General features: G+C 39.6%; 1 pseudogene; it reads left to right on the plus strand.

The window, feature by feature from the left end:
- Nucleotides 1-282: 282 nt before the first annotated feature.
- Nucleotides 283-19,541, plus strand: LOC133073761 (fas apoptotic inhibitory molecule 1-like; annotated as a pseudogene).
- Nucleotides 19,542-21,731: the final 2,190 nt, after the last annotated feature.

A 21,731-nucleotide genomic window follows, 5' to 3' on the forward strand; every position in this document is an offset into this window, starting at 1 on the left:
CAAGTCTTAGGATAGTTTTTCTTAAGAAATGACATTTGAAGAACAATCTCAATCGCAATGGAGGTTAACTAAGGGAAGAGGCAGGGAGGAGCGCCCAGGCAAAGAGAAGAGCATCTGCAGAGGCCCTGGGGTGAAGGACTTCACATCATTTGAGGATCTATCTAAACGAAGCCAGAGGAGACCGGGGCAACATCAAACATGGGCCTCATGCCCATCCTAACGAGTTTTGATCTTTCTAGGAGTAATCAGCAGCTTTACAGAGTTTCAAGGAGACAATGCCATGATCGGATTTACCTGCCCCGTGCTTCAGAGCAGGCAGGGTCTGGGTTTGCCCACCCGGTTCGCTCCAGCGTCCAGCCAGCGCCCGCTGTCAGCGGGTTCTTACGGAGGCGTCTCAGCGCAAAGCCGGCCGCGCGGACAGCGGCGGGGGTTGGGTCGCCGCGCCGGGGAAGGGCGGGCATCGGTTGGCGCTGGGCACCTCGGGGACCTGAAGCGCGACGGAGTCGGCGCGCTCGGAGCTCTCGCTTCCGCGGAGGCTGCGTCTGGTTCTCGGCGAAGGGCCTAAGAGGTCCAGTCGGCGGAACCCACCGGTCTCTGGGCCCAGAGCCCCCAGAGCCCCCCGGCTCCCAGGTGAGCCTCGCGGCCCAGGTGGGGCGGCCCGGCCGGCCCGGAAGCCCCTGCGCGCAGCGCCGGGCGCCCCCGCCGCCGTGCGGGCGGCCGCCATCTCCGGGCTGCGGCGACGCCGGCGGCGGGCGTGCTGGGCAGTGGGCGGTGTCCTGGCGGCGCTGCGACCCCGCGGCGAGGCCTAGGCCCGCGCGGGAGGTGGGGAGGGCGCTCCGGGCGTCTCGCAGAGACCCGGCCGCTGGCGGGCTGCGGTTTGCTCCTGCCCGGCCAGGCCCTGGAACCCGCGGCTCCGGCCTCTGCCCGACTATAAATTCATTATTTGTCGCAGTCGGAAAAGTGGAGCCGACGTCACAGGGCAGGAAGCGCAGGAGCCGAACCTTCGCTGCCGGGGAGCACCGGGTTAGCATTAAGGTGTCTTTCCTTCCAGTCCCCTTTTCCCTGCAAAAATGAGCCGGCTGGATTTTTGCAGAGCCTGGATCACAAAGTGCTGCAGCCTGGCTTCTTTGTCTTACCAACACATCCCACGCGTCTGCGCGCGCTGATGTTTGTCTCCATCCTTTTTATTGGCCGCGAGCGGGTGCTTTGGTGCCAGGTTTTCCGCGCCTCACCAGGGCTGGACGCTTGCTGAGTGACAGGACTGTGATTCACTCCACGGATTATCTCCACGATGGTGAACATACGGGTGGTTTTCACCAAAAACGATTCGTTGAGCACTCTTCCCTCTGGTTTTTTTTTTTTTTTTTTTTATTGTGTAGAGAAGCTTGTGGTACCTACCCATTGCAAAATGCTCCTTGGAAAAGTTCTTCGCGTTTTTTGTGCCTCACATTTGGGAACACCTGGCTCAGAGAGCTAACTGACAGACTTTGCTGGAAGTCCCAGTGCTGATCCTGCGGGCCCGTCAACACCTCTTAGTTAAGTTTTACGTGCCTTGTGCAATAGCTGGTCTTACCTAGAGCTCTGCTGAAAAGAAACTGAATACCTTAGTAATTTTAAAAACCGACTTAGGTTTAGCTTGGATAAAGCATTACAGTCCCCAGTACGATTAAATCTAAGTTAAAGCAAAATTCAGGCTGGGATTAGATAAATAGTGGAAACGTTTTAAAGTCCTACTCTGAAACATGGATGGAGTTGCTAGGAGAGGGATTTTAAATGATTATGCTGAGGGATGTGTCTCTAGAGACTCAAGAAACTTGCCGTGAAGACAAGTAAACTTTCAAGTAAGTGACATTATCCTTATCAGTGAAAATAAATGGAATTTGTTTTTCCATCCTTTTTACTTACATTTTAAAACCTGTGTGCTGAAATGGAGGGAATTTGTCTTTGTAATGATCATTTTCCAGTTTGATCTCCTTGAGATCAAAACTGATATTTTAAATGTATGTATAAGTTTAAAATGACAATGGATGAATTCCTTTCTCTCAAGTTTTAAAGCATAGGCTTCCCTGGTCTTCCCACCCATTTGGCAGGATTCTTTCTCTGGGGGCCTTTTCTGGTTCTTTGTTGTTGTTTAGTCCCTGAGTCGTGTCTGACTCAATTTTGAGACTTAGCCCGCCAGGCTTCTCTGTCCAAGGATTTTCCAGGCAAGAATACTGGAGTGGGTTGCCATTTCCTTCTCCAGGTGATCTTCTGGATCCTTCTCCAGGTGATCCTTCCCCAGGTGATAGATGCTGGGGATTTATAGAACAGCACCACCCCCACCCCACCCCCCACACCCCCATTTCCTGCGTTTGCCGACAGATTCTTTACCTCTGAGCCACCTGGGTAGCCCTGTTCTGTTCTTTACTGCTTCCCTTTCCAAGGACAGTCCCATGGCTGTGCTGTAATCATCTCTTGTCTCTACAGAGTCTCTCACTCTGAGCTTAGTGCCTGGCATATGAGTGACTGATGACAGCTACCTTGGCGGATGAATTTAGAATATGACCTGAATTTAGACTATGACAATAGCTTAGGCATTTGTGTGACAGGTAATTTATTATTCAAATAAATAAGGTAGAAACCTGGGACATGTACAGCTGTGATCATCTCTTGGTCATAAGGGAAATCATATTCCAAGAAACGCTACTGGCAGGACACCCGGGTTGTTTTTTTTTTGAATAATTTTGTTGAGATATAATTCATATACCATACAATTCACCCATATAAAGGGTACAATTCAGTGGGGTTTTTTGTGTGTATAGCAGTATTAATTTTTAAAAGTTGTGATCAATATATATGACATAAAAATTGCCATTTAAAAATGTCCAGTTCAGTGACTTAAGTGAACATCAAGTTCATTTATGATGTACAGCCATCACCACTATTTCCAAAAGATTTTCAACACCTTCAACTGATAGTCGCTAAGTAAATGTTGAATGTATGAATGAATGTTGATAGTAGAGAGAAGAATATTTTATGTGACCTTGATTTCTAACCTCTCGTCTAATTTGTTGTGTTGTCTTTTATGCTTTATATGAAATATAATTAAGAGGATACTAAGCCTTATCTTAGTGTGGTAATATTTGAAATTCCTTAAAGTGAAAAACTGGGCAGTTCTTTCAAGTTTGTTGAATTACTGAACTTTCTAGAGTCTCTAAAAGTTGTAGAGCAAAATCTAAGTGATATCCCAAACTCTACTCTGATTTATGAAAGATACGTACCCTAGGTTATATTATGCTATTTAGCTTACTTTATTGCTCTGTGTTCTTTTTGCTTTGATAGTTACAGGATACCCTCCACTTTCATAGGAGATATCCTAAGAGGTATTTTTAAGACTAGAAAAATCCACAAATATATAAGATGCTAATTACAAAAAGGGATTTATTTTAGGTGCAATGTATTTTGAATCTTTAGTTTTTATTCTAAAATGTTTAGCTTTTCTTTGCCTGTTGGAATGCTTTTATGGGTGATAAGGTCTTCTTTAATATCTTTCAAAAAGCAATTTGTCACGTTTGGTTATTTCCAGACAAAAAAAGATTGGCAATCTCCCATTTTTACAAGGAGAGAGCACCCTTGGACATCTATATGGAAAAGACTAGACTAAAGTAGGTCTTGGAAGCAAAAAAATAGTTGAATTTATTATCCAATAGGTTTGACAGGGGTACAGTTGTTAATCCTAAATCTTCAAATGTGGATGGTTTCCTATTCATGTGAGTATTACATTTGCTTCTGATTTTTAGCATTATAGCCCAGATACTGTTTAGTTAATTACACAGGTGTTCTGGACCCTGGATTTGGCTTGGACTCTTCTGGTGACCTGAGCAAACCATATAACTTTTGTGAATTCATTATTGGCACTAGTAAATTAATTGGGTTTGAGTAAGTGGGAAAATTAAGTTTGGTCTTAGAAAGCAAACTAGCACATCCCTGGCTGCTTCCTGCAAGCTTAACTTTTTTTTGAAGTTATCTTTAAAAAAAAATTTTAATTATGTATTGTACCATAATACAGCTTTCTAAATTTTAATATAAAGATTTAATTTTAAATTTGTTACTACCATGTAACATGGCTGCCTCCAGAGGATGCATTCTGTTTATCCTGGGGTTTTCTGTATTCTCTGACCTACTGCCTCATACCCTTGGGGCTTCTGCTCAATTTGAGAAGCAGGGGACCCAGAGGACCTCTATGTCTCTTGCAACTCTGACAAGGTATGATACTTGAAATAAATTAGAGTTTATTCTCTTAGTTTTAGGAAATTATAAATCCATAACAGGGAAAAATTTGACTGGGTGACTTGCATGATTTAATTTCTTTTCCTGACAATTAGAGACTCTAGTTCTATTGTATGTAAAAGCTGTATCATCAGAAACTGCATGCATTTTAAGAAATGGATTGCAAAGTTAGAAAAACTCTTTGCACATGTCATCTTTGTTGCTCTCAATCTTTCCTTGCTGCACTTCTGCTTTTTTTCTTTCCTGGCTCCTAATTGGATTAAAGACTGTTTTGCCAACCATGGCATCTGGAGATGACAGTCCTATCTTTGAAGATGATGAAAGGTAAATGCCTTGCATTGTGATAAAACTGGGTTATGAAGCTTTAAAGATGGGCTTTAATCATTCAGGAAGAGTATCCAGGCTACTTTTTTGGAGAACACATTTTGTAATACTGCAGAATGCATAGTTTTGCTTCTCTGTGATTTCCAGCAAGGGTGGTGAACACCTGGCATGGAGGTGGCCACCACTCATGTGGCATCTTTTCCCATAAAACCTGGATGTGAGGTCTGCAAATCCCTCTCAGCACAAAATTCTTGGCAATCACTTCCAAAATGATATGAAACCTATTTACTGTTTCTGGTTTAGAGCCTACAAAGGAGATTAGAGTGAATGAAGAGGAGGATGTGGTTAAGAGAATAGACTCTGGGACCAGACTCCTAAAATTACATCCCATCTGCCACTTACTGTCATTGTGACCTTAGACAAGCCTTTAGCCTCTCTGAGTCTTGGTTTCCTCATCTGTAAATGGTGGAATAATAGTACCCACCTCATGGTGAGGATTCTTTGAGTTAATGTGTGTAAAGCTCTTAGAACAGTGATTGGCACACAGTAAGTACTGAATAACTGTTAGTTATGAACATTACTGCTGTAATGTTACTTCTCTCAAAGCTAAAACTCTGTATCAGTATAAAAATATTACTTATATGTTATATATGCATTGTATATGATATATATTTTATATTAAGACATTAATATAAAATACATGTTTAAGTTGTACCAGAAATGTCACAAAACAGAATCCTTTGTATTTTTAATAAGATTTCCTGTAATAATGACAAGATTACTGTCTTCCATAACATTTTTATATCTATAATGGAACATTTCTTCCATGACTGTTTTTCTCAGTCTTAGTATTTTTAAATAAGAACCTTTTTTGTTAAAATGAATCCCTAGTTATTGGTTCAAGTATAAAAGGTTTTAAGAATAGAGTGATAGGATCTGAAAAGATAAAAACAAAATTAAATCCTCTGCTTTTTAAATGACAGGAGGGAGGAGTAGAAACTTTTTACTGACCTTTCTGTGGCCAAGCTTAGAATATTGTCCTGAATAAACTGATTGATTCTTAATCCTATTACTATTATTGTGACTTTGGAATTATCTGACTGTATACCCATAGATAGTAATTTCATCTTAAAAGAAGAATGCGTAACAGGGTGAAAATAGTTACATGTATTGTAAGTAGGTTTTCTTAGCTTATATCACTTTAATATTTTGTAATTTTACGGCTTTTCAAGATCTGATATTTTCATCTTGGAAGGATTAATTGGTTATTCTATTACTGTTTTTGCCTATTATAATTGCTTAATTTTATTCTCTTAGCCCTCCTTAAAGCCTGGAAAATATGACAGATCTTGTAGCTGTTTGGAAAGTTGCTTTAAGTGATCGAGTCCATAAAATTGAATTTGAACATGGGACTGCATCAGGCAAACGAGTGGTGTATGTAAATGGGAAGGTAAGAAAAAATGTTACTTTGTGAAATATAGTATACCGAGAAGCTTGATTTTGCTAATGTATTTTCTTCCTATGTGAATTGAATGATCTCTCTTACAGTGGTTATATCTTTACCTATTGGCTTGTATCATTTTGCCATACAAAGCAGACTAATAATAGTTTTGGAATTCATAGACTATAACACACCTAATATTTAACTTTAAAATGCCTTTATTTTCTAAAATCTTTGTATCATGAAGTAATAAAATCACATCTAAATAGCATTGCCATTTATTCCCTTTAATTATATTATTTCAGAAGTTAAACATTAAATTTTCTCCCATTTGTATGTTTTTAACTTTCGTATTTTATTACTTAGAAAGTGCTAAGAAAAGAATGGATGTTCAGCTTGATAGGCAAAGAAACCTTCTGCATTGGAGCCTCAAAAATAAAAGCAACCATAAATATTAAACCTCGCTGTGCTTCTAGTTATGATTATACTCTGGAAATTAATGGGAAAAGTCTCAAGGAGTATATGGAGAGCAGAAAAAAAACCACCAATACTTAGATATTACATTTGAATAGTAAAGACTTTAGAGTTGTGTTAGGTAAGTGAAAGCCATTTCTTCAGAATTTATTGGCTTTTTATGATGGCTATTTACTTTAGTTCCTGTAACTCTCCAGACCTTTTATGGGAGCTTTGAATAGGAGAGTGTTACGTGCAGGTGTATTTCTCATATGTCCTCTGGGAATGAAGTATTTGTTGAATTGACTTATTTATATGGAAAATGTGAGAGCCAGATTTTATAGTGGTAGATTTGAAAATTATAAACTTGTGTTTAAAAAAATAAATATTGATGTAGACATTTAATTTGTCATTATTTCTCTTCAAAGAATGTCTAAAGGCAGTTGGAAATTTAAGGTTTATCAGAAAGAGGGGAATTTTTCTCTAGGTTTAAGACTACAGCAGATCAAAATAATCAAAGTCCAGGTAAAGTAGATTAAAAAATAAAAATTAAGCCATTGATCCTTAAGCTAAATTCTGCTGTTACAGATTGGCATCTGTGTTCGTGATTTTATTGGGCCTACAAAACTTGAAAGACAAGTATTTTCTACCTTTGTTCATTACTGGTTACTCCTAGTATTTTCTGCTTCTCATATCACTGAAAGTGAAAGTGTTAGTCATTCAGTGGTATCCAACTATTTGCAAACCCACCAGGCTTCTCTGTCCATGGAGTTCTCCAGGCAAGAATACTGGAATGGGTTGCCATTCCCTTCTCCAGGGGATCTTCCCAATCCAGGGATTGAACGCAGGTCTCCTGCATTGCAGGTGGATTCTTTACCATATGAACTAGCTGTCTATCACTAACTTAAGAGTTACCAGGGAATCCAAGATTATGTAGATCATCTCACTGATATATTGATTGATTTAGATAATACTGAGAACCTCATAAATGGCAGCTTATGTACCAGGCCTTGAGGATACGTAAATGAAGAGAATTTGTCCATGTCTTTTAAGAGAGTATAGTTTAATTGAATGCTAGAAAAAAATTTTAAGGATGAAAAATACTTATCAAGTAATACATGCACATGGTTGAAAAAAAGAAACCAAAAACAAAACAAAACAAAACTCCTGTATGGTTTATTTATTAAAGAAATTGGGTCAGATTTTTCTTGAAGAGAATAGGATATGGTCTGAATTTTGTGGATTCCATTCCTGTGATATTCTTCTATTAGTATTTCCTACAAATTGGTATTTGAAGAATTGATCAAATTTAAGTTTTTTTTTTATTTTTCAGGCAAGACCACTTTATAGTTTATTCTATCAAGAGCACATGGTTTTGCTTTGTCTAATTTTTTTTATGTTGGCACCACTAATACCTAAGTGTCCATATCCATTAATTCATTGGCAGTTGCCAGATGGATATATTCTGATTCTATCATTTGTTGTTCATTAGCTGGAGTGCTCATACAGTGAGAAACTTCCTGTTGTCTACTGTTTAGTTACACAGAGGTACAATTTGTATAACAAATGTAGGATCACAGCTTGTTTTCCTTTAACTACCAGTTTTGAAGATATTAAATTGACTCCTTTCTCTTTCCTAAAGGTGATCATTTAGGTTTTTTTTTTTTAATCATTGGGCTTCCCAAATAACTTGTGGATTTAAACAAGTTGTGGTGTTTCATTACACTGCAATTATTATCCTTATTGATGCTCAAATTGTCCCATTTTTGGCCAGTGTGGTGCTCTTTAGATTGGCTCCTGAGTCAAGCGAACTGTGCACATGCATAGGTAGATAGCTATCAGGAGGAACGGGGAAGAGAGGGAGAGACTTTATAAAAAATAAAATAGCTATGAGTTCATACTGATACTTGTAATTCAAATTCTGGGATACCAGTTTTTTTATTTAATCTCCTCTAATATCTTTATGTTCATTCTTCCACACTGAGAATCCTTCTTCCCAGGGACACAGAGGATGATGCAAATAGAATATAATTACTCTAAAAGCATATATTACTTTATGCCATAATTATGTACATACTAATCTCAGTTAACAACAGAAATACTCTACCACCATTAATACAGTGACTGCCCAAAATTTGTCTTCCTTGGTGGCTCAGTGGTAAAGAATCTGCCTGCAATGCAGAAGCCACCAGAGGCACAGGTTTGATCCCTGGGTTGGCAAGATCTCCTGGAGGAGCGCATGACATCCCACTCCAGTATTCTTGCCTGGAGAATCCCATGGACAGAGGAACCTGGTGGGCTACAGTCCGCAGTGTCACTGAGAGTCAGACACGACTGACGCGGCTTAGCAAGTACGCTTGCCCACAATTTAAAACAACTTTTTGCATATCATTTTCCAACTGTACTGTATCTACATTGTCAGAACATACAGCTGTTATATACTATGCCCTGTCCCTTCCAACTCACGCTGGGTAAGTAAATGTTTACTTTTGCCTTCAAGTCATTCTGTTTATCCTTCTCTCTGATCATTTTGCTTGTCTGAAACTTGTTCTATATTACATTCCTTAGAAGGATTCATAGGAACAGTGTTCTTGAGTTCTTGCATATTGGTCACATTTGTCTATGTTTTTTATACCTGAAAGTCAGTTTGGTGGAAACAACATTCTTGGCTCACATTTTCTTTCCTTGAGTATTATAGAGATATCACTCCACTTTCTTCTAGCATAAAGTGTTAATTTCAAAAATTCTGATGACAATCTAATATTCTCTTAAAAGCACCTATGTTTTTGCCTAATTTTACTAGACTATGTCAGGGTAATAGTCATCCTTGGTCAGTTTTCCCAGGTATGTGGTAAATCTTTTCAGTAGATAGAATCAAATCTTCTTTTACTTTGAATTATAGTTTAAGAATTTGTTCTGTTCCTTTGCTTTGGTTTTCTTCCTCATGGATGCCTATCATATATATGTTGGATCTTTTGGCCTGTCTTCTAAATTTGTCAATTTATCTCACATCATTTTTAATAGTACTTATCTTTCTTTCCTTTCTCCCTTTCTGCCTGCCTACTTTTCTCTCTCTTTCTTTAAATTGGTAGACTTACTTTCTAGAGTAGCTTGAAGTTTAAAGCAGAAAGCACTGAGTTCACATATGCTCACTCTGCCACCCCACCGCCCTCAGTTTTTCCTTTTATTAACATCTTGTGTTGGTGTGGTAGTTCCTTGTAACTGGCAAACCAATATTGTCTACTGGAGACAGTAAAAAAACTCATGCCTCTGCTGCCACTACCACCATCTTCATCATCAGTTTTCAAAGTTTCTTCATCCCCCATCTTCATTATCAGCTTTCAGATTTTCCTCATCCATTGAGTGAGATGAGGCCATGAACATATAGCTCCCCTGCCTCTCCTCTCCAACCTTCACCACCTTCAATTTCTGTCTCCTCTGCCTTTTGTTTGACATCGTCAGAGTAGTTAATATTTGTATTCTCTTCTGTAGCCATAATTAAATTCTCCTGTGTTTTTTCTATAGGTTAATTTTAAAACTAAAAACCAATAAATAGCATTTCTATTATTATGATCTGTAAATATTTTGGAGTGGGCTCTGGTTACATTCTTTCTCTATATTATTGTCACAGCACCTGTGCCACTCAAAGGAAGTTGTTAGTATCAAGGTCAAGTGGGTTCTCTGTTCTATAATCTACCAGTTTCTCAAAATGTACCTCATTTTGGTTCTCTTCACAATTGGACCATGATTTTTTTTAAAAAATTTTTTGTTTTTCCAGTCTCTTCTGGTGGTTTTTGTCTTTTCTTGTTGGAAATGACTATGTATCTTTTCTGTGCTCATGTTCCTAATGTCTGTTTGCATTATTTTACCCCATTGTCTATTGCCCAATATTCTTAGGCATTTGTTGACTTCCTGTTGGCTTCCCAGGCCTGCTGCCCAGTGGCTGTCCTGGGATTGCTGTCATGGAACCCTGGCTTTAGTCCCATTAGTTTTTGCATCCCACAACTGCCAGTTTTACCTTAGTAACTCCCTAAGGGTGTCCAGGAGTTATATATTATGTGACCATCATACAAAATAAATACTTTGGCTAAGTATAGAGTTTTAGCTTTAAAATGTTTTTTTCCCCCCCTTTTTTTTTTGAAAGCCTTTTTCCAGTCTCTTCTATCATCCATGGTTTTGAATGAGAAGCTTACACCAGTCTGAATCTCATTAGTTAGTATTTTTTTCTGTCTGGAAGCTTTTGGGGGCTCATTTTTATTTTGCAAAGTTTTACAGTGATGTGTTTAGAAATGTAGTGGCTCATGAGCTGCTTTATTTTTAGACGAAAAATGGTATTTCAGCATTTTTTAAAATTTGCCTTTTTTCAAAATTGAGTGAGGTTGATCCTCTTTTCATATGTAAGGTCCTTTTGTGTTTCGTTTCTGATAATGCCTATGTGTTTCCTGTGACCTGTTTTCTTTTGGGTTGTTGGTCTTTATTCTCCTTGATTGCTAGGAGTCTTTCTGTTACTAAGCGCTGTAACAGAACTTAGTGCTGTGAGTTCTGAGTGCTGTGAGCTTCAGATATTTTTCTATTTGTCATATTGTATGACTTTGCTTATGTGTGTGGGGGGGGATATTTTAATCATGCAGAAATCTTTTTTACTTTCATGTAGTCAGAGTTGCTCCCTTTTTCTTTTATGGCTTCTGATTAGCAATGTTCTTCAGAGGAATGTTAATACCAGCTATTACAGAAAATCTGAGTACGTGCAACTATTACAGAAAATCTGAGTATGTGTACATGTTCAGGAGGCCAACTAAATAAAATTCCAACTATCACCTCCATTATGGTTTATTTGAGCACTGTGGGCTCCGATCGTGCCATGTGAGCTGGGTTTCCCACAACTGTTGCCGTAGATTCTTCCCATTCAGACTGCCACTGGGTGGCCACTCCCATATCTCCTGGGCCCTCTGCCTTTCTCTCTGTGCCTCTAGCCCAGCTCCAAGTCCTTTCTCCACTCTCCAAGTGAGGCTGCTATCTCGAGGTGCAGGAAGAAAAGACCCTGTTCCTGGAGTAGATGGCTTGTCAGAGTCAAGGCACCTCATCCTTGACCCCCAGGCAGCCTTTGACCCCTAGACTCCTTGTAAACACACAGGTCCTGCCTCTCTCTAGTCTTTGTTATAACAACCAAAGCTTGTCTTCTGGCTGCTTGATGAGTATAGTCGTCTCTCCTGACACTCCTGGGAACCCTGACATTCACAAGTGGTTCTGGGGATCCTCCCCAAAATGCACGTATGTCTGTGCACATGGCACACATATAGCTCAGTTGGTAAAGAATCCACTTATAATGCAGGAGATGCCGGTTTGATTCCCAGGTCAGGAAGATCCATTGGAGAAGGGATAGGCTACCCACTCCAGCATTCTTGGGCTTACCTTGTGGCTCAGCTGGTAAAGAATCTGCCAGCAACGCAGGACACCTGGGTTCGATCCCTGGGTTGGGAAGATCCCCTGGAGAAGGGAAAGGCTACCCACTCCAGTATTCTGGCCTAGAGAATTCCATGGTATAGTCCGTGGGGTCACAAAGAGTTGGACAGTACTCAGCGACTTTCACTTTCACTGGAGTGAGCTGTGGCCACTTAGTTAATGCCCACGTGTATCATGGCAGCATTTTGCTCTATTGTGTCAGCACTGTACTCAGCACAGTCCATCAAATACTATACCTATATTTTTTTTATGATTCAATAACTTTTCCCCAAAGTGAAATCATAACAAAATTAATAGAGATTATTGTACTCTTCAGTATGAAATTTAAGACTAAATTTCTGTCTGTCTATATGAACCCTATGCAGCCTTTTTTGTGGTCTCTTTGTGCCATCATCCAGGTGGGTCAGTATGAGAGGCAGGGAGAATCATCTAGTTTCTGATGTTAAAGAAAATTTGGAGAAGGATAAATTAGGAATTTGGGATTAACAGACACATATTGCATATTTAAAATAGATAACCAACAAGGACCTATTATATAGATCAAGGAACTCTATTCAGTATTTTGTAATAACCTATAAGGGAAAAGAACCTGAAAAAGAAAAGCATTATTGGCTACAATTCAAAAAACAAAAATGAAAAAGGGATAAGTTCAAATATTACATTACTTGAAATATGTAGGTTTTTAAAAAGCCCAAAGTACTCTTTAATTTGGTGAAATATATTGATATCCTAAATGGAAACATATTGTAATCCTGGGAGTGTGTAAACCCTTCTTTGATTCAATACCAGACCTTCAGTTCAGTTTAGTCACTCAGTCGTGTCCAACTCTTTGCAACCCCATGAACTGCTGCATGCCAGGCCTCCCTGTCCATCACCAAATCCCGGAGTCCACCCAAACCCATGACCATTGAGTCAGTGTGCCATCCAACCATCTCATCCTCTGTCGTCCCCTTCTCCTCTTGCCCTCACTCTTTCCCAACATCAAGGTCTTTTCCAATGAGTCAGCTCTTCACATCAGATGGCCAAAGTATGGGAGTTTCAGCTTCATCAGTCCTATCAATGAACACCCAGGACTGATCTCCTTTAGGATGGACTGATTGGATCTCCTTGCAGTCCAAGGCACTCTCAAGAGTCTTCTCCAATACTACAGTTCAAAAGCATCAATTCTTCGGTGCTCAGCTTTCTTTATAGTCCAACTCTCACATGCATACATGACCACTGGAGAAACCATAGCCTTGACTAGATGGACCTTTGTTGACAAAGTTATGTTTCTGCTTTTTAATATGCTGTCTAGGTCGGTCATAACTTTCCTTCTAAGGAGTAAGCGTCTTTTAATTTCATGGCTGCAGTCACCATCTGCAGTGATTTTGGAGCCCAGGAAAACAAAGTCAGTCACTATTTCCACTGTTTCCCCATCTATTTGCCATGAAGTGATGGGACCGGATGCCATGATCTTAATTTTCTGAATGTTGAGCTTTAAGCCAACTTCTTCACTCTCCTTTTTCACTTTCATCAAGAGGCTCTTTAGTTCTTCTTCACTTTCTGCCATAAGGGTGGTGTCATCTGCCTATCTGAGGTTATTGATATTTCTCCCAGGAGTCTTGATTCCAGCTTGTGCTTCCTCCAGCCCAGCGTTTCTCATAATGTACTCTGCATATAAGTTAAATAAGCAGGGTGACAATATACAACCTTTACGGACTCCTTTTCCTATTTGGAACCAGTCTGTTGTTCCATGTCCAGTTCTAACTGTTGCTTCCTGACCTGCATACAGGTTTCTCAAGAGGCAGGTCAGGTGGTCTGGTATTCCCATCTCTTGAAGAATTTTCCATAGTTTGTTGTGATCCACACAGTCAACGGCTTTGGCATAGTCAATGGAGCAGAAATAGATGTTTTTCTGGAACTCTCTTGCTTTTTCGATGATCCACCGGATGTTGGCAATTTGATCTCTGGTTCCTCTGCCTTTTCTAAAACCAGCTTGAACATCTGGAAGTTCTTGGTTCACGTATTGCTGAAGCCTGGCTTAAAGAATTTTGAGCATTACTTTACTAGCATGTGAGATGAGTGCAATTGTGCGGTAGTTTGAGCATTCTTTACCAGACCTTAGAAATTTAATTAAAACATTTCAGGTGATATGAAAAAAAAGGACATTCTCATATGGACAGTCTCTCCTTACATTCATTTGTCTGTATTCTCCTTTATAGATTTTCTTTAACTAATCTTCATCGGTGTATATTATGTCATGATTTTGTCTTAAAAGATTGGTTTCATTTTGATTTTGTGTGTGAACAGAAAAATATACTTTCTTCAAGTTTGGAAGAATTTCAAAGCCATGAAAAGTTAATGGAGTTTTCAAAATCCAATGTATCAAACTTTCCTTAAAATAATAAAGAGTTAACTTTATCTTTAAATCGCAGGTTATAATTTTTTTGTAATTGGTTACTTTTACAGAGAAAGACACTATGGATGTATGGTGCAATGGCAAAAAAATGAAGACAGTGGTAAGTTGATCATTTGATTACTGTCACCATTTCATGAGTGACCAGTGAGACATTTCTGTATTTCCTAACTATGCAGATTTTTATAATTAATGAAGGTCCTTTTGATTATAAACAAAAAAGAGATGAAGTAATCCTGTCTCCAGAATCTGAAGCCCTTTTTTGGTCACTGCCTGGGGTAGTGAGAGTGTGGAAACAACTCATCTTGTGACTGGTACTAGCCTCGGACCCTGCTTGTCCTCTCCTGGACCATCCTCTATCCTTAAAAGATCTAACCCACATTTAAAAACTTCCTCCCCAAAGGTTGCATCCTCCTGTGTTATCCTTGTTTAAGTGGTGCTTTATACTACTGTTTCTCAAATTTGCATGCACAGAATCATCTTGGATCTTGTTAAATTGCATATTCTGACATGTCCTCAGGTGATGCCCAAGTTGCTGGCCCATGGTCACACTCTGAATAGGGAAACTTTACACCATACACTCAAAACAGATGGTACTTTCTCAAAGTAAAGGTTGTGAAAAAGAAACGAAGCACACATGTCAGGTGAGACAAAGGCAAACAGGAAAGGGCACTGTCACAAACCCCAGAAGACAAGTGGGATTTGTAGACTAGCAGTGCTGAAAGGCTGCCCTGCTCGTTGTAGCTGAGAAACCCTAGTGTGTTGGACTTTTGCTGCCTTGCACTGTTATGGCTGTGGTGGGATGAGTATAGAAGTGAATTTCAAGTAGGTAGGAAATAACAGTGGTGTGCACAAGCAGAAGGAGGAAGTGAAGCAGAGGAGACGGTCCTGGACACAGAGAGTGTGGGCCTAGGAGCTGGAATGACTGGGGGGAAATATCCACGTGTTATGGGATCAGCTGGCAGGTAGCACGTACCATCCTGGGTGTCCCCTTTCGTGCTGACTTCAGTTGTGACACCAGAGCTAGAGATGATGAAAAGCATGAGAAGCTCTCTTTGCCGGACATACTGTAGCTAGCTACCTATTGTGGTTGCTCCTATTACCTTCCTCTGTTGTAGGTTTGGGAGGGTGAGGAGATGTCCTTGGAGGGAAGGCCTGGAATGAATTTATTCAGTAGACATGCTAGAATCTGCTGGGTGGGCCTTGCAACTGCTTCTAAGGAAGTGCACAAGCCAGAAATCAAAAGTTACAAAGATTAATGCGTTTCTGTTTCTTAATCCTGATATTAATTCTTGAAGGGACATGCAACCAGGGTTCACTCAAAATTGAACCTCAGCATTTGAGCCATCGTCCGGGTTCCATCTACCCATTGAGACTTTTATGCAGAGAAGCTTAGTGAGCCCTTCAGTATTTTAGGGCCTGTTTTGGACCAGATTCAGTGACCATTAACATGGATTGGGTACCTGCTCTCGTGCCTGATGCCATACCTGGTGGTCCTTTCTGTTCTTTCTGTCCTACCACGGAAATTTCTAGATGAAGAGTCAGCAGTTTGGGGTCACATTCCCTCCAACCCTCCAGGAATTCTCCCGTGCAGAAGTAGCATTGTTTCAAGAATGTGGTTGTAAATAAGCAAGAAGTTGAAATAATATCCATCCACAATGTCCTTGTTCCTAACTGACAAGAAGCCACAAGTGTCTGGACAATAACTCTCTCACCCAGTTGTCTCCTCCTCGTAACTGCAGCCTACTTGGCAAGGTAGTTTTGGCAGCTCTGTGCCGGGCAGCCTTCCCAGCACTATGCACACCTGCTCTCGCTGCCTGTGAGCTGCAGCTTATTTTCTCCATTTCCTTTTCATTTCAAAGCATCATGACCAGATTATGTATCTGTCAAATTGCCAAGAAGCAACTTACAAGGATTGTAGTACTCAACCCTTGCTCTCCTCTCTAAATTGATTTTTACAGAAGTATGCCCTAAAGCCTTTTTTCAAAGCTCAGTGTGAAAAGGGCTAAAAGAATACCCTGGACTCCAGGATCAGCACCCTACCCCCAGTCCTTGTGGTGGTCAGTACACATCCAAGTTGGCCAGATTCTTCCCAGAGCCAAGAAAAAGCTTCCCTCTCTGATGCCTCCTGTGCTTTCTTTGGCTAGATAATGTTAGCAACGGGGCCTTGCTCTGTCTGCTTTGGCTGCCAGGAAGCTCATAGCCAAGTTGTACATCTGATAGTGCTTCTTTTGCTTCTTGGCATAATTCATTTTTATCCTCTAAGCCTCATGTTCTTCTTTACTTTTCTGTGCTACTTGGCACCTATCTTTTTACTCTGAATCAGTGCTCTTTCAACAGAAATATAGTATGAGCCACAGATATGAGCTTCATATATAACTTTTCTAGTAACCACATTTCGAAAGTCTTACAGTGAAGTTCATCTTAATAAAAATTTAAGTCACTGTATCAAAAATATTATTATTTAAAATGTAATAAATATATAAAGTTTCCAATGAGTTTTTTTTAACCATTCTTTGTTTCATACTAAGTCTTCCAAATCCAGTGTATATTTTCCCCTTTAATAGTGTATCTTATTTCAGAATCACATTTCATACTTGATTGCCACCTGTGGCCAGGGGCTGTTGTACCATATACATCAAGTTTGGACTTCAGTTCAGTTCAGTTGCTCTGTCATGTCCACCTTTTTGTGACCTCATGACTGCAGCACACCAGGCCTCCCTGTCCATCACCAACTCCCGGAGCTTACTCAAACTCATGTCCATCGAGTTGGTGATGCCATCCAACCATCTCATCCTCTGTCATCCCCTTCTCCTCCCACCTTCAATCTTTCCCAGCATCATGGTCTTTTCCAATGACTCAGTTCTCCACATCCAGTGGCCAAAGTATTGGAGTTTCAGCTTCAGCATCAGTCCTTCCCATGAACATTCAGGACTGATCTCCTTTACGAGGGACTGGTTGGATTTCCTTGCAGTCCAAGGAACTCTGAAGAGTCTTCTCCAACACCACAGTTCAAAAGCATCAATTCTTCAGCACTCAGGTTTCTTAATAGTCCAACTCTCACATCCATACATGAATACTGGAAAAACGATAGCTTTGACTAGACGGACCTTTGTTGGCAAAGTAATGTCTCTGCCTTTTAATATGTTGTGTAGGTTGGTCATAGCTTTTCTTCCAAGGAGCAAGCATCTTTTAATTTCATGGCTGCAGTCACCATCTGCAGTCATTATTTTGGAACCCAAGAAAATAAAGTCTCTCACTGTTTCCATTGTTTCCCCATCTATTTGCCATGAAATGATGGGATCAGATGCCATGATCTTAGTTTTCTGAATGTTGGGTTGTTTTTTTCTGCTATATATTCATGTATTCTTTTTTTTCTCCATTTATTTTTATTAGTTGGAGGCTAATTAATTTACAATATTCTAGTGGTTTTGTCATATATTGACATGAGTCAGCCATGGATTTACATGTATTCCCCATCCCGATCCCCCCTTGGGTTTTAAGCCAACTTTTTCACTCTCCTCTTTCACTTTCTTCCAGAGGCTCTTTAGTTCTTCTTCACTTTCTGCCATTACTGTGGTATCATTTGCATATCTGAGGTTATTGATATTTCTCCCAGGAGTCTTGATTCCAGCTTGTCCTTCCGTCTAGCCCAGCATTTCACATGATGTACCCTGCATATATGTTAAATAAGCAGGGTGACAATATACAGCCTTGATGGACTCCTTTCCCAATTTGGAACCAGTCTTTTGTTCCATGTGCAGTTCTAAGTTGCTTCTTGCTCTGCATACACATTTCTCAGGAGGCAGGTCAGGTGGTCTGGTATTCCCATCTCTTTCAGAATTTTCCACAGTTTGTTGTGATCTACACAGTCAAAGGCTTTGGCATAGTCAGTAAAAAAGAAGTAGATGTTTTTCTGGAACTCTTGCTTTTTTGATGATCCAATGGATGTTGGCAATTTGATCTCTAATTCCTCTGGCTTTTATAAATCCAGCTTGAACATCTCAAAGTTCATGGTTCACATACTGTTGAAGCCTGACTTGGAGAATTTTTAGTATTACTTTGCTAGCATGCAAGATGAGAGAAATTTGCGTGGTAGTTTGAACATTCTTTGGCATTGCCTTTCTTTGGGATTGGAATGAAAACGGACCTTTTACAGTCCTGTGGCCACTGCTGAGTTTTCCAAATTTGTTTTCCAAATTTGCTGGTATATCGAGTGCAGCACTTTCACAGCAACATCTTGTAAAATTTAAAATAGCTCAAAGGGAATTCCATCACCTCCACTAGCTTTGTTTGTAGTGATGCTTCCTAAGGCCCACTTGACTTTGAATTCCAGGATGTCTGGCTCTAGGTGAGTGATCACACCATCATGGTTATCTGGGTCATGAAGATCTTTTTTATATAGTTCTTCTGTGTATTCTTGCCACCTCTTCTTACAGTAGTGTTAGGTTTTATGTTATTTGCATTATGAATTTATTGTGAGCCACCTTATAGCCTGAGGAATCTGATTTTCAGAGAGGTAAAGAACTCTCCATCCCTTACTGACTGGGGTCTTCAGCAAGTTATATAATGACTGTGTATCTGTTTCCTTATGTATAAAATGTGGATAATAATATACTCCAGTCAGGTTATTGTGAGGATGCTATAAAGCAATGTATGTAAACCATTCTTTGTACAGAAGAAATCACAAATTTCCTATCATTTTTACTTTTGAAAATGTCTATATTTTCTGCATAGTATATGTTATAGACACATAGCCATGAGATATACTTCTTTTTTTTCCTCTGAAACTTAAGATTCTTAAAAGACTATAGTGAGTACAAATCAAAGTCTTTCAATTTATGACTGAGACCTAAAAACACCTAAAAATAAGCTTATAACTTTAATTTTGCAAAGCGTACCATTGAGCTAACATGTACTTCATTATGCCTCCCTTTCTCAGTGATGTTAATGCTCTGAACAAAGATAAATGTTTCTGGAACACTAATTCCTCCTTCTTTTGTTTGCGTAGGGTGAGTTTGTAGATGACGGGAGTGAAAATCACTTCAAAATTATGAGTCATGACTGTTACATAAAGACTGTCAGCAGCAGCAAGCAGAATCAAGGGATTATTCATAGTCTCATTGTGGGTAACAGAGAAATCCCGCAGATTTTTGAATGACTTCCTGTTAATAAATTTTAACCCTAAGAAGTAAAGATCTGGACTTTTAAATTACTGTGGGAAGAATCCAACAACACATTAAAAAGATCATACATCATGACCAAGTGGGCTTTATCCCAGGGAGGCAAGGACTCTTCAGTATCCACAAATCAATCAACGTAATACACCACATTAACAAAGTGAAAAATAAAAACCGTATGATTATCTCAATAGATGCAGAGAAAGCCTTTGACAAAATTCAACATCCATTTAGGATAAAAACCCTCCAGAAAGCAGGAATAGAAGGAACATACCTCAACATGATAAAAGCTATATATGACAAACCCACAGCAAACATTGTCCTCAATGGTGAAAAATTGAAAGCATTTCCCTTAAAGTCAGGAACAAGACAAGAGTGTCCACTCTCACCACTACTATTCAACATAGTTTTGGAAGTTTTGTAAAGTAATTAGCCTCCAATTAAAATAAATAAATCCAATTAAAATAAATTTATATTAAAAATAAAATTTTAAAAAAGGAAAAAAAAATTTACATTTCCAAAATAAATTGCAATTTTTATGATACATATTTTTTCCTGACACCTAAAACACTAGTTTCAAGTAACTAAAAAATAAAAACAAGGTGAGTAGACGTACTGAAAAGTACATACTGAACATATTTAATTACCACACTAATTTACTTTTTTTTTTCAGTTTTATTTATTTTTTTACTTTACAATATGGTATTGGTTTTGCCATACATTGACATGAACCCACCATGGGTGTACATGTGTTCCCCATCCTGAACCCCCCTCCCATCTGCCTCCCCATCCCATCCCTCTGGGTCATCCCAGTGCACCAGCCCCAAGCACCCTGTATTATGCATCAAACCTGGACTGGCCATTCGTTTCACATATTGTAATATACATATTTCAATGCCATTCTCCCAAACCATCCCACCCTCCCACCTCCCACAGAGTCCAAAAGACTGTTCTATACATCTGTGTCTCCTTTGCTGTCTCGCATACAGGGTTATCATTACCATCTTTCTAAATTCCATATATATTCATTAGTATACTATATTGGTGTTTTTCTTTCTGGCTTACTTCACTCTGTATAATAGGCTCCAGTTTCATCCACCTCATTAGGACTGATTCACATGTATTCTTTTTAATGGCTGAGTGATATTCCATTGTGTATATGCACCACAGCTTTCTTGTCCATTCGTCTGCTGATGGATATCTAGGTTGCTTCCATGTCCTGGCTGTTATAAACAGTGCTGTGATGAACACTGGGGTGCACGTGTCTCTCTCAGTTCTGGTTTCCTCAGTGTGTATGCCCAGGAGTGGGATTGCTGGGTCATATGGCAGTTCTATTTCCAGTTTTTAAAGAAATCTCCACACTGTTCTCCATAGTGGCTGTACTAGTTTGCATTCCCACCAACAGTGTAAGAGGGTTCCCTTTTCTCCACACCCTCTCCGGCATTTATTGCTTGTAGACTTTTGGATAGCAGCCATTCTGACTGGCGTGAAATGGTACCTCGTTGTGGTTTTGATTTGCATTTCTCTAGTAATGAGTGATGTTGCGCATCTTTTCACGTGTGTGTTGGCCATCTGTATGTCTTCTTTGGAGACATGTCTGTTTAGTTCTTTGGTCCACTTTTTGATTGGGTCCTTTATTTTTCTGGAATTGAGTTGCAGGAGTTGCTTGTATATTTTTGAGATTAATTCTTTGTCCGTTGCTTTGTTTGCTATTATTTTCTCCCATTCTGAAGGCTGTCTTTTCACCTTGCTTATAGTTTCCTTTGTTGTGCAGAAGCTTTTAATTTTAATTAGGTCCCATTTGTTTATTTTCGCTTTTATTTCCAATGTTCTGGGAGGTGGGTCATAGAGGATCCTGCTGTGGTTTATGTCGGAGAGTGCTTTGCCTATGTTTTCCTCTAGGAGTTTTATAGTTTCTGGTCTCACGTTTAGATCTTTAATCCATTTTGAGTTTATTTTTATGTATGGTGTTAGACAGTGTTCTAGTTTCACTCTTTGACAAGTGGTTGACCAGTTTTCCCAGCACCACTTGTTAGAGATTGTCTTTTCTCCATAGTATATTCTTGCCTCCTTTGTCGAAGATAAGGTGTCCATAGGAGCGTGGATTTATCTCTGGGCTTTCTATTTTGTTCCATTGATCTATATTTTTGTCTTTGTGCCATACTGTCTTTGTGCCAAGACAGTACCATACTGTCTTGATGACTGT

This window comes from Dama dama, chromosome 19 (assembly GCF_033118175.1).
Source record: "Dama dama isolate Ldn47 chromosome 19, ASM3311817v1, whole genome shotgun sequence".
NCBI classification, from domain to species: domain Eukaryota; kingdom Metazoa; phylum Chordata; class Mammalia; order Artiodactyla; family Cervidae; genus Dama; species Dama dama.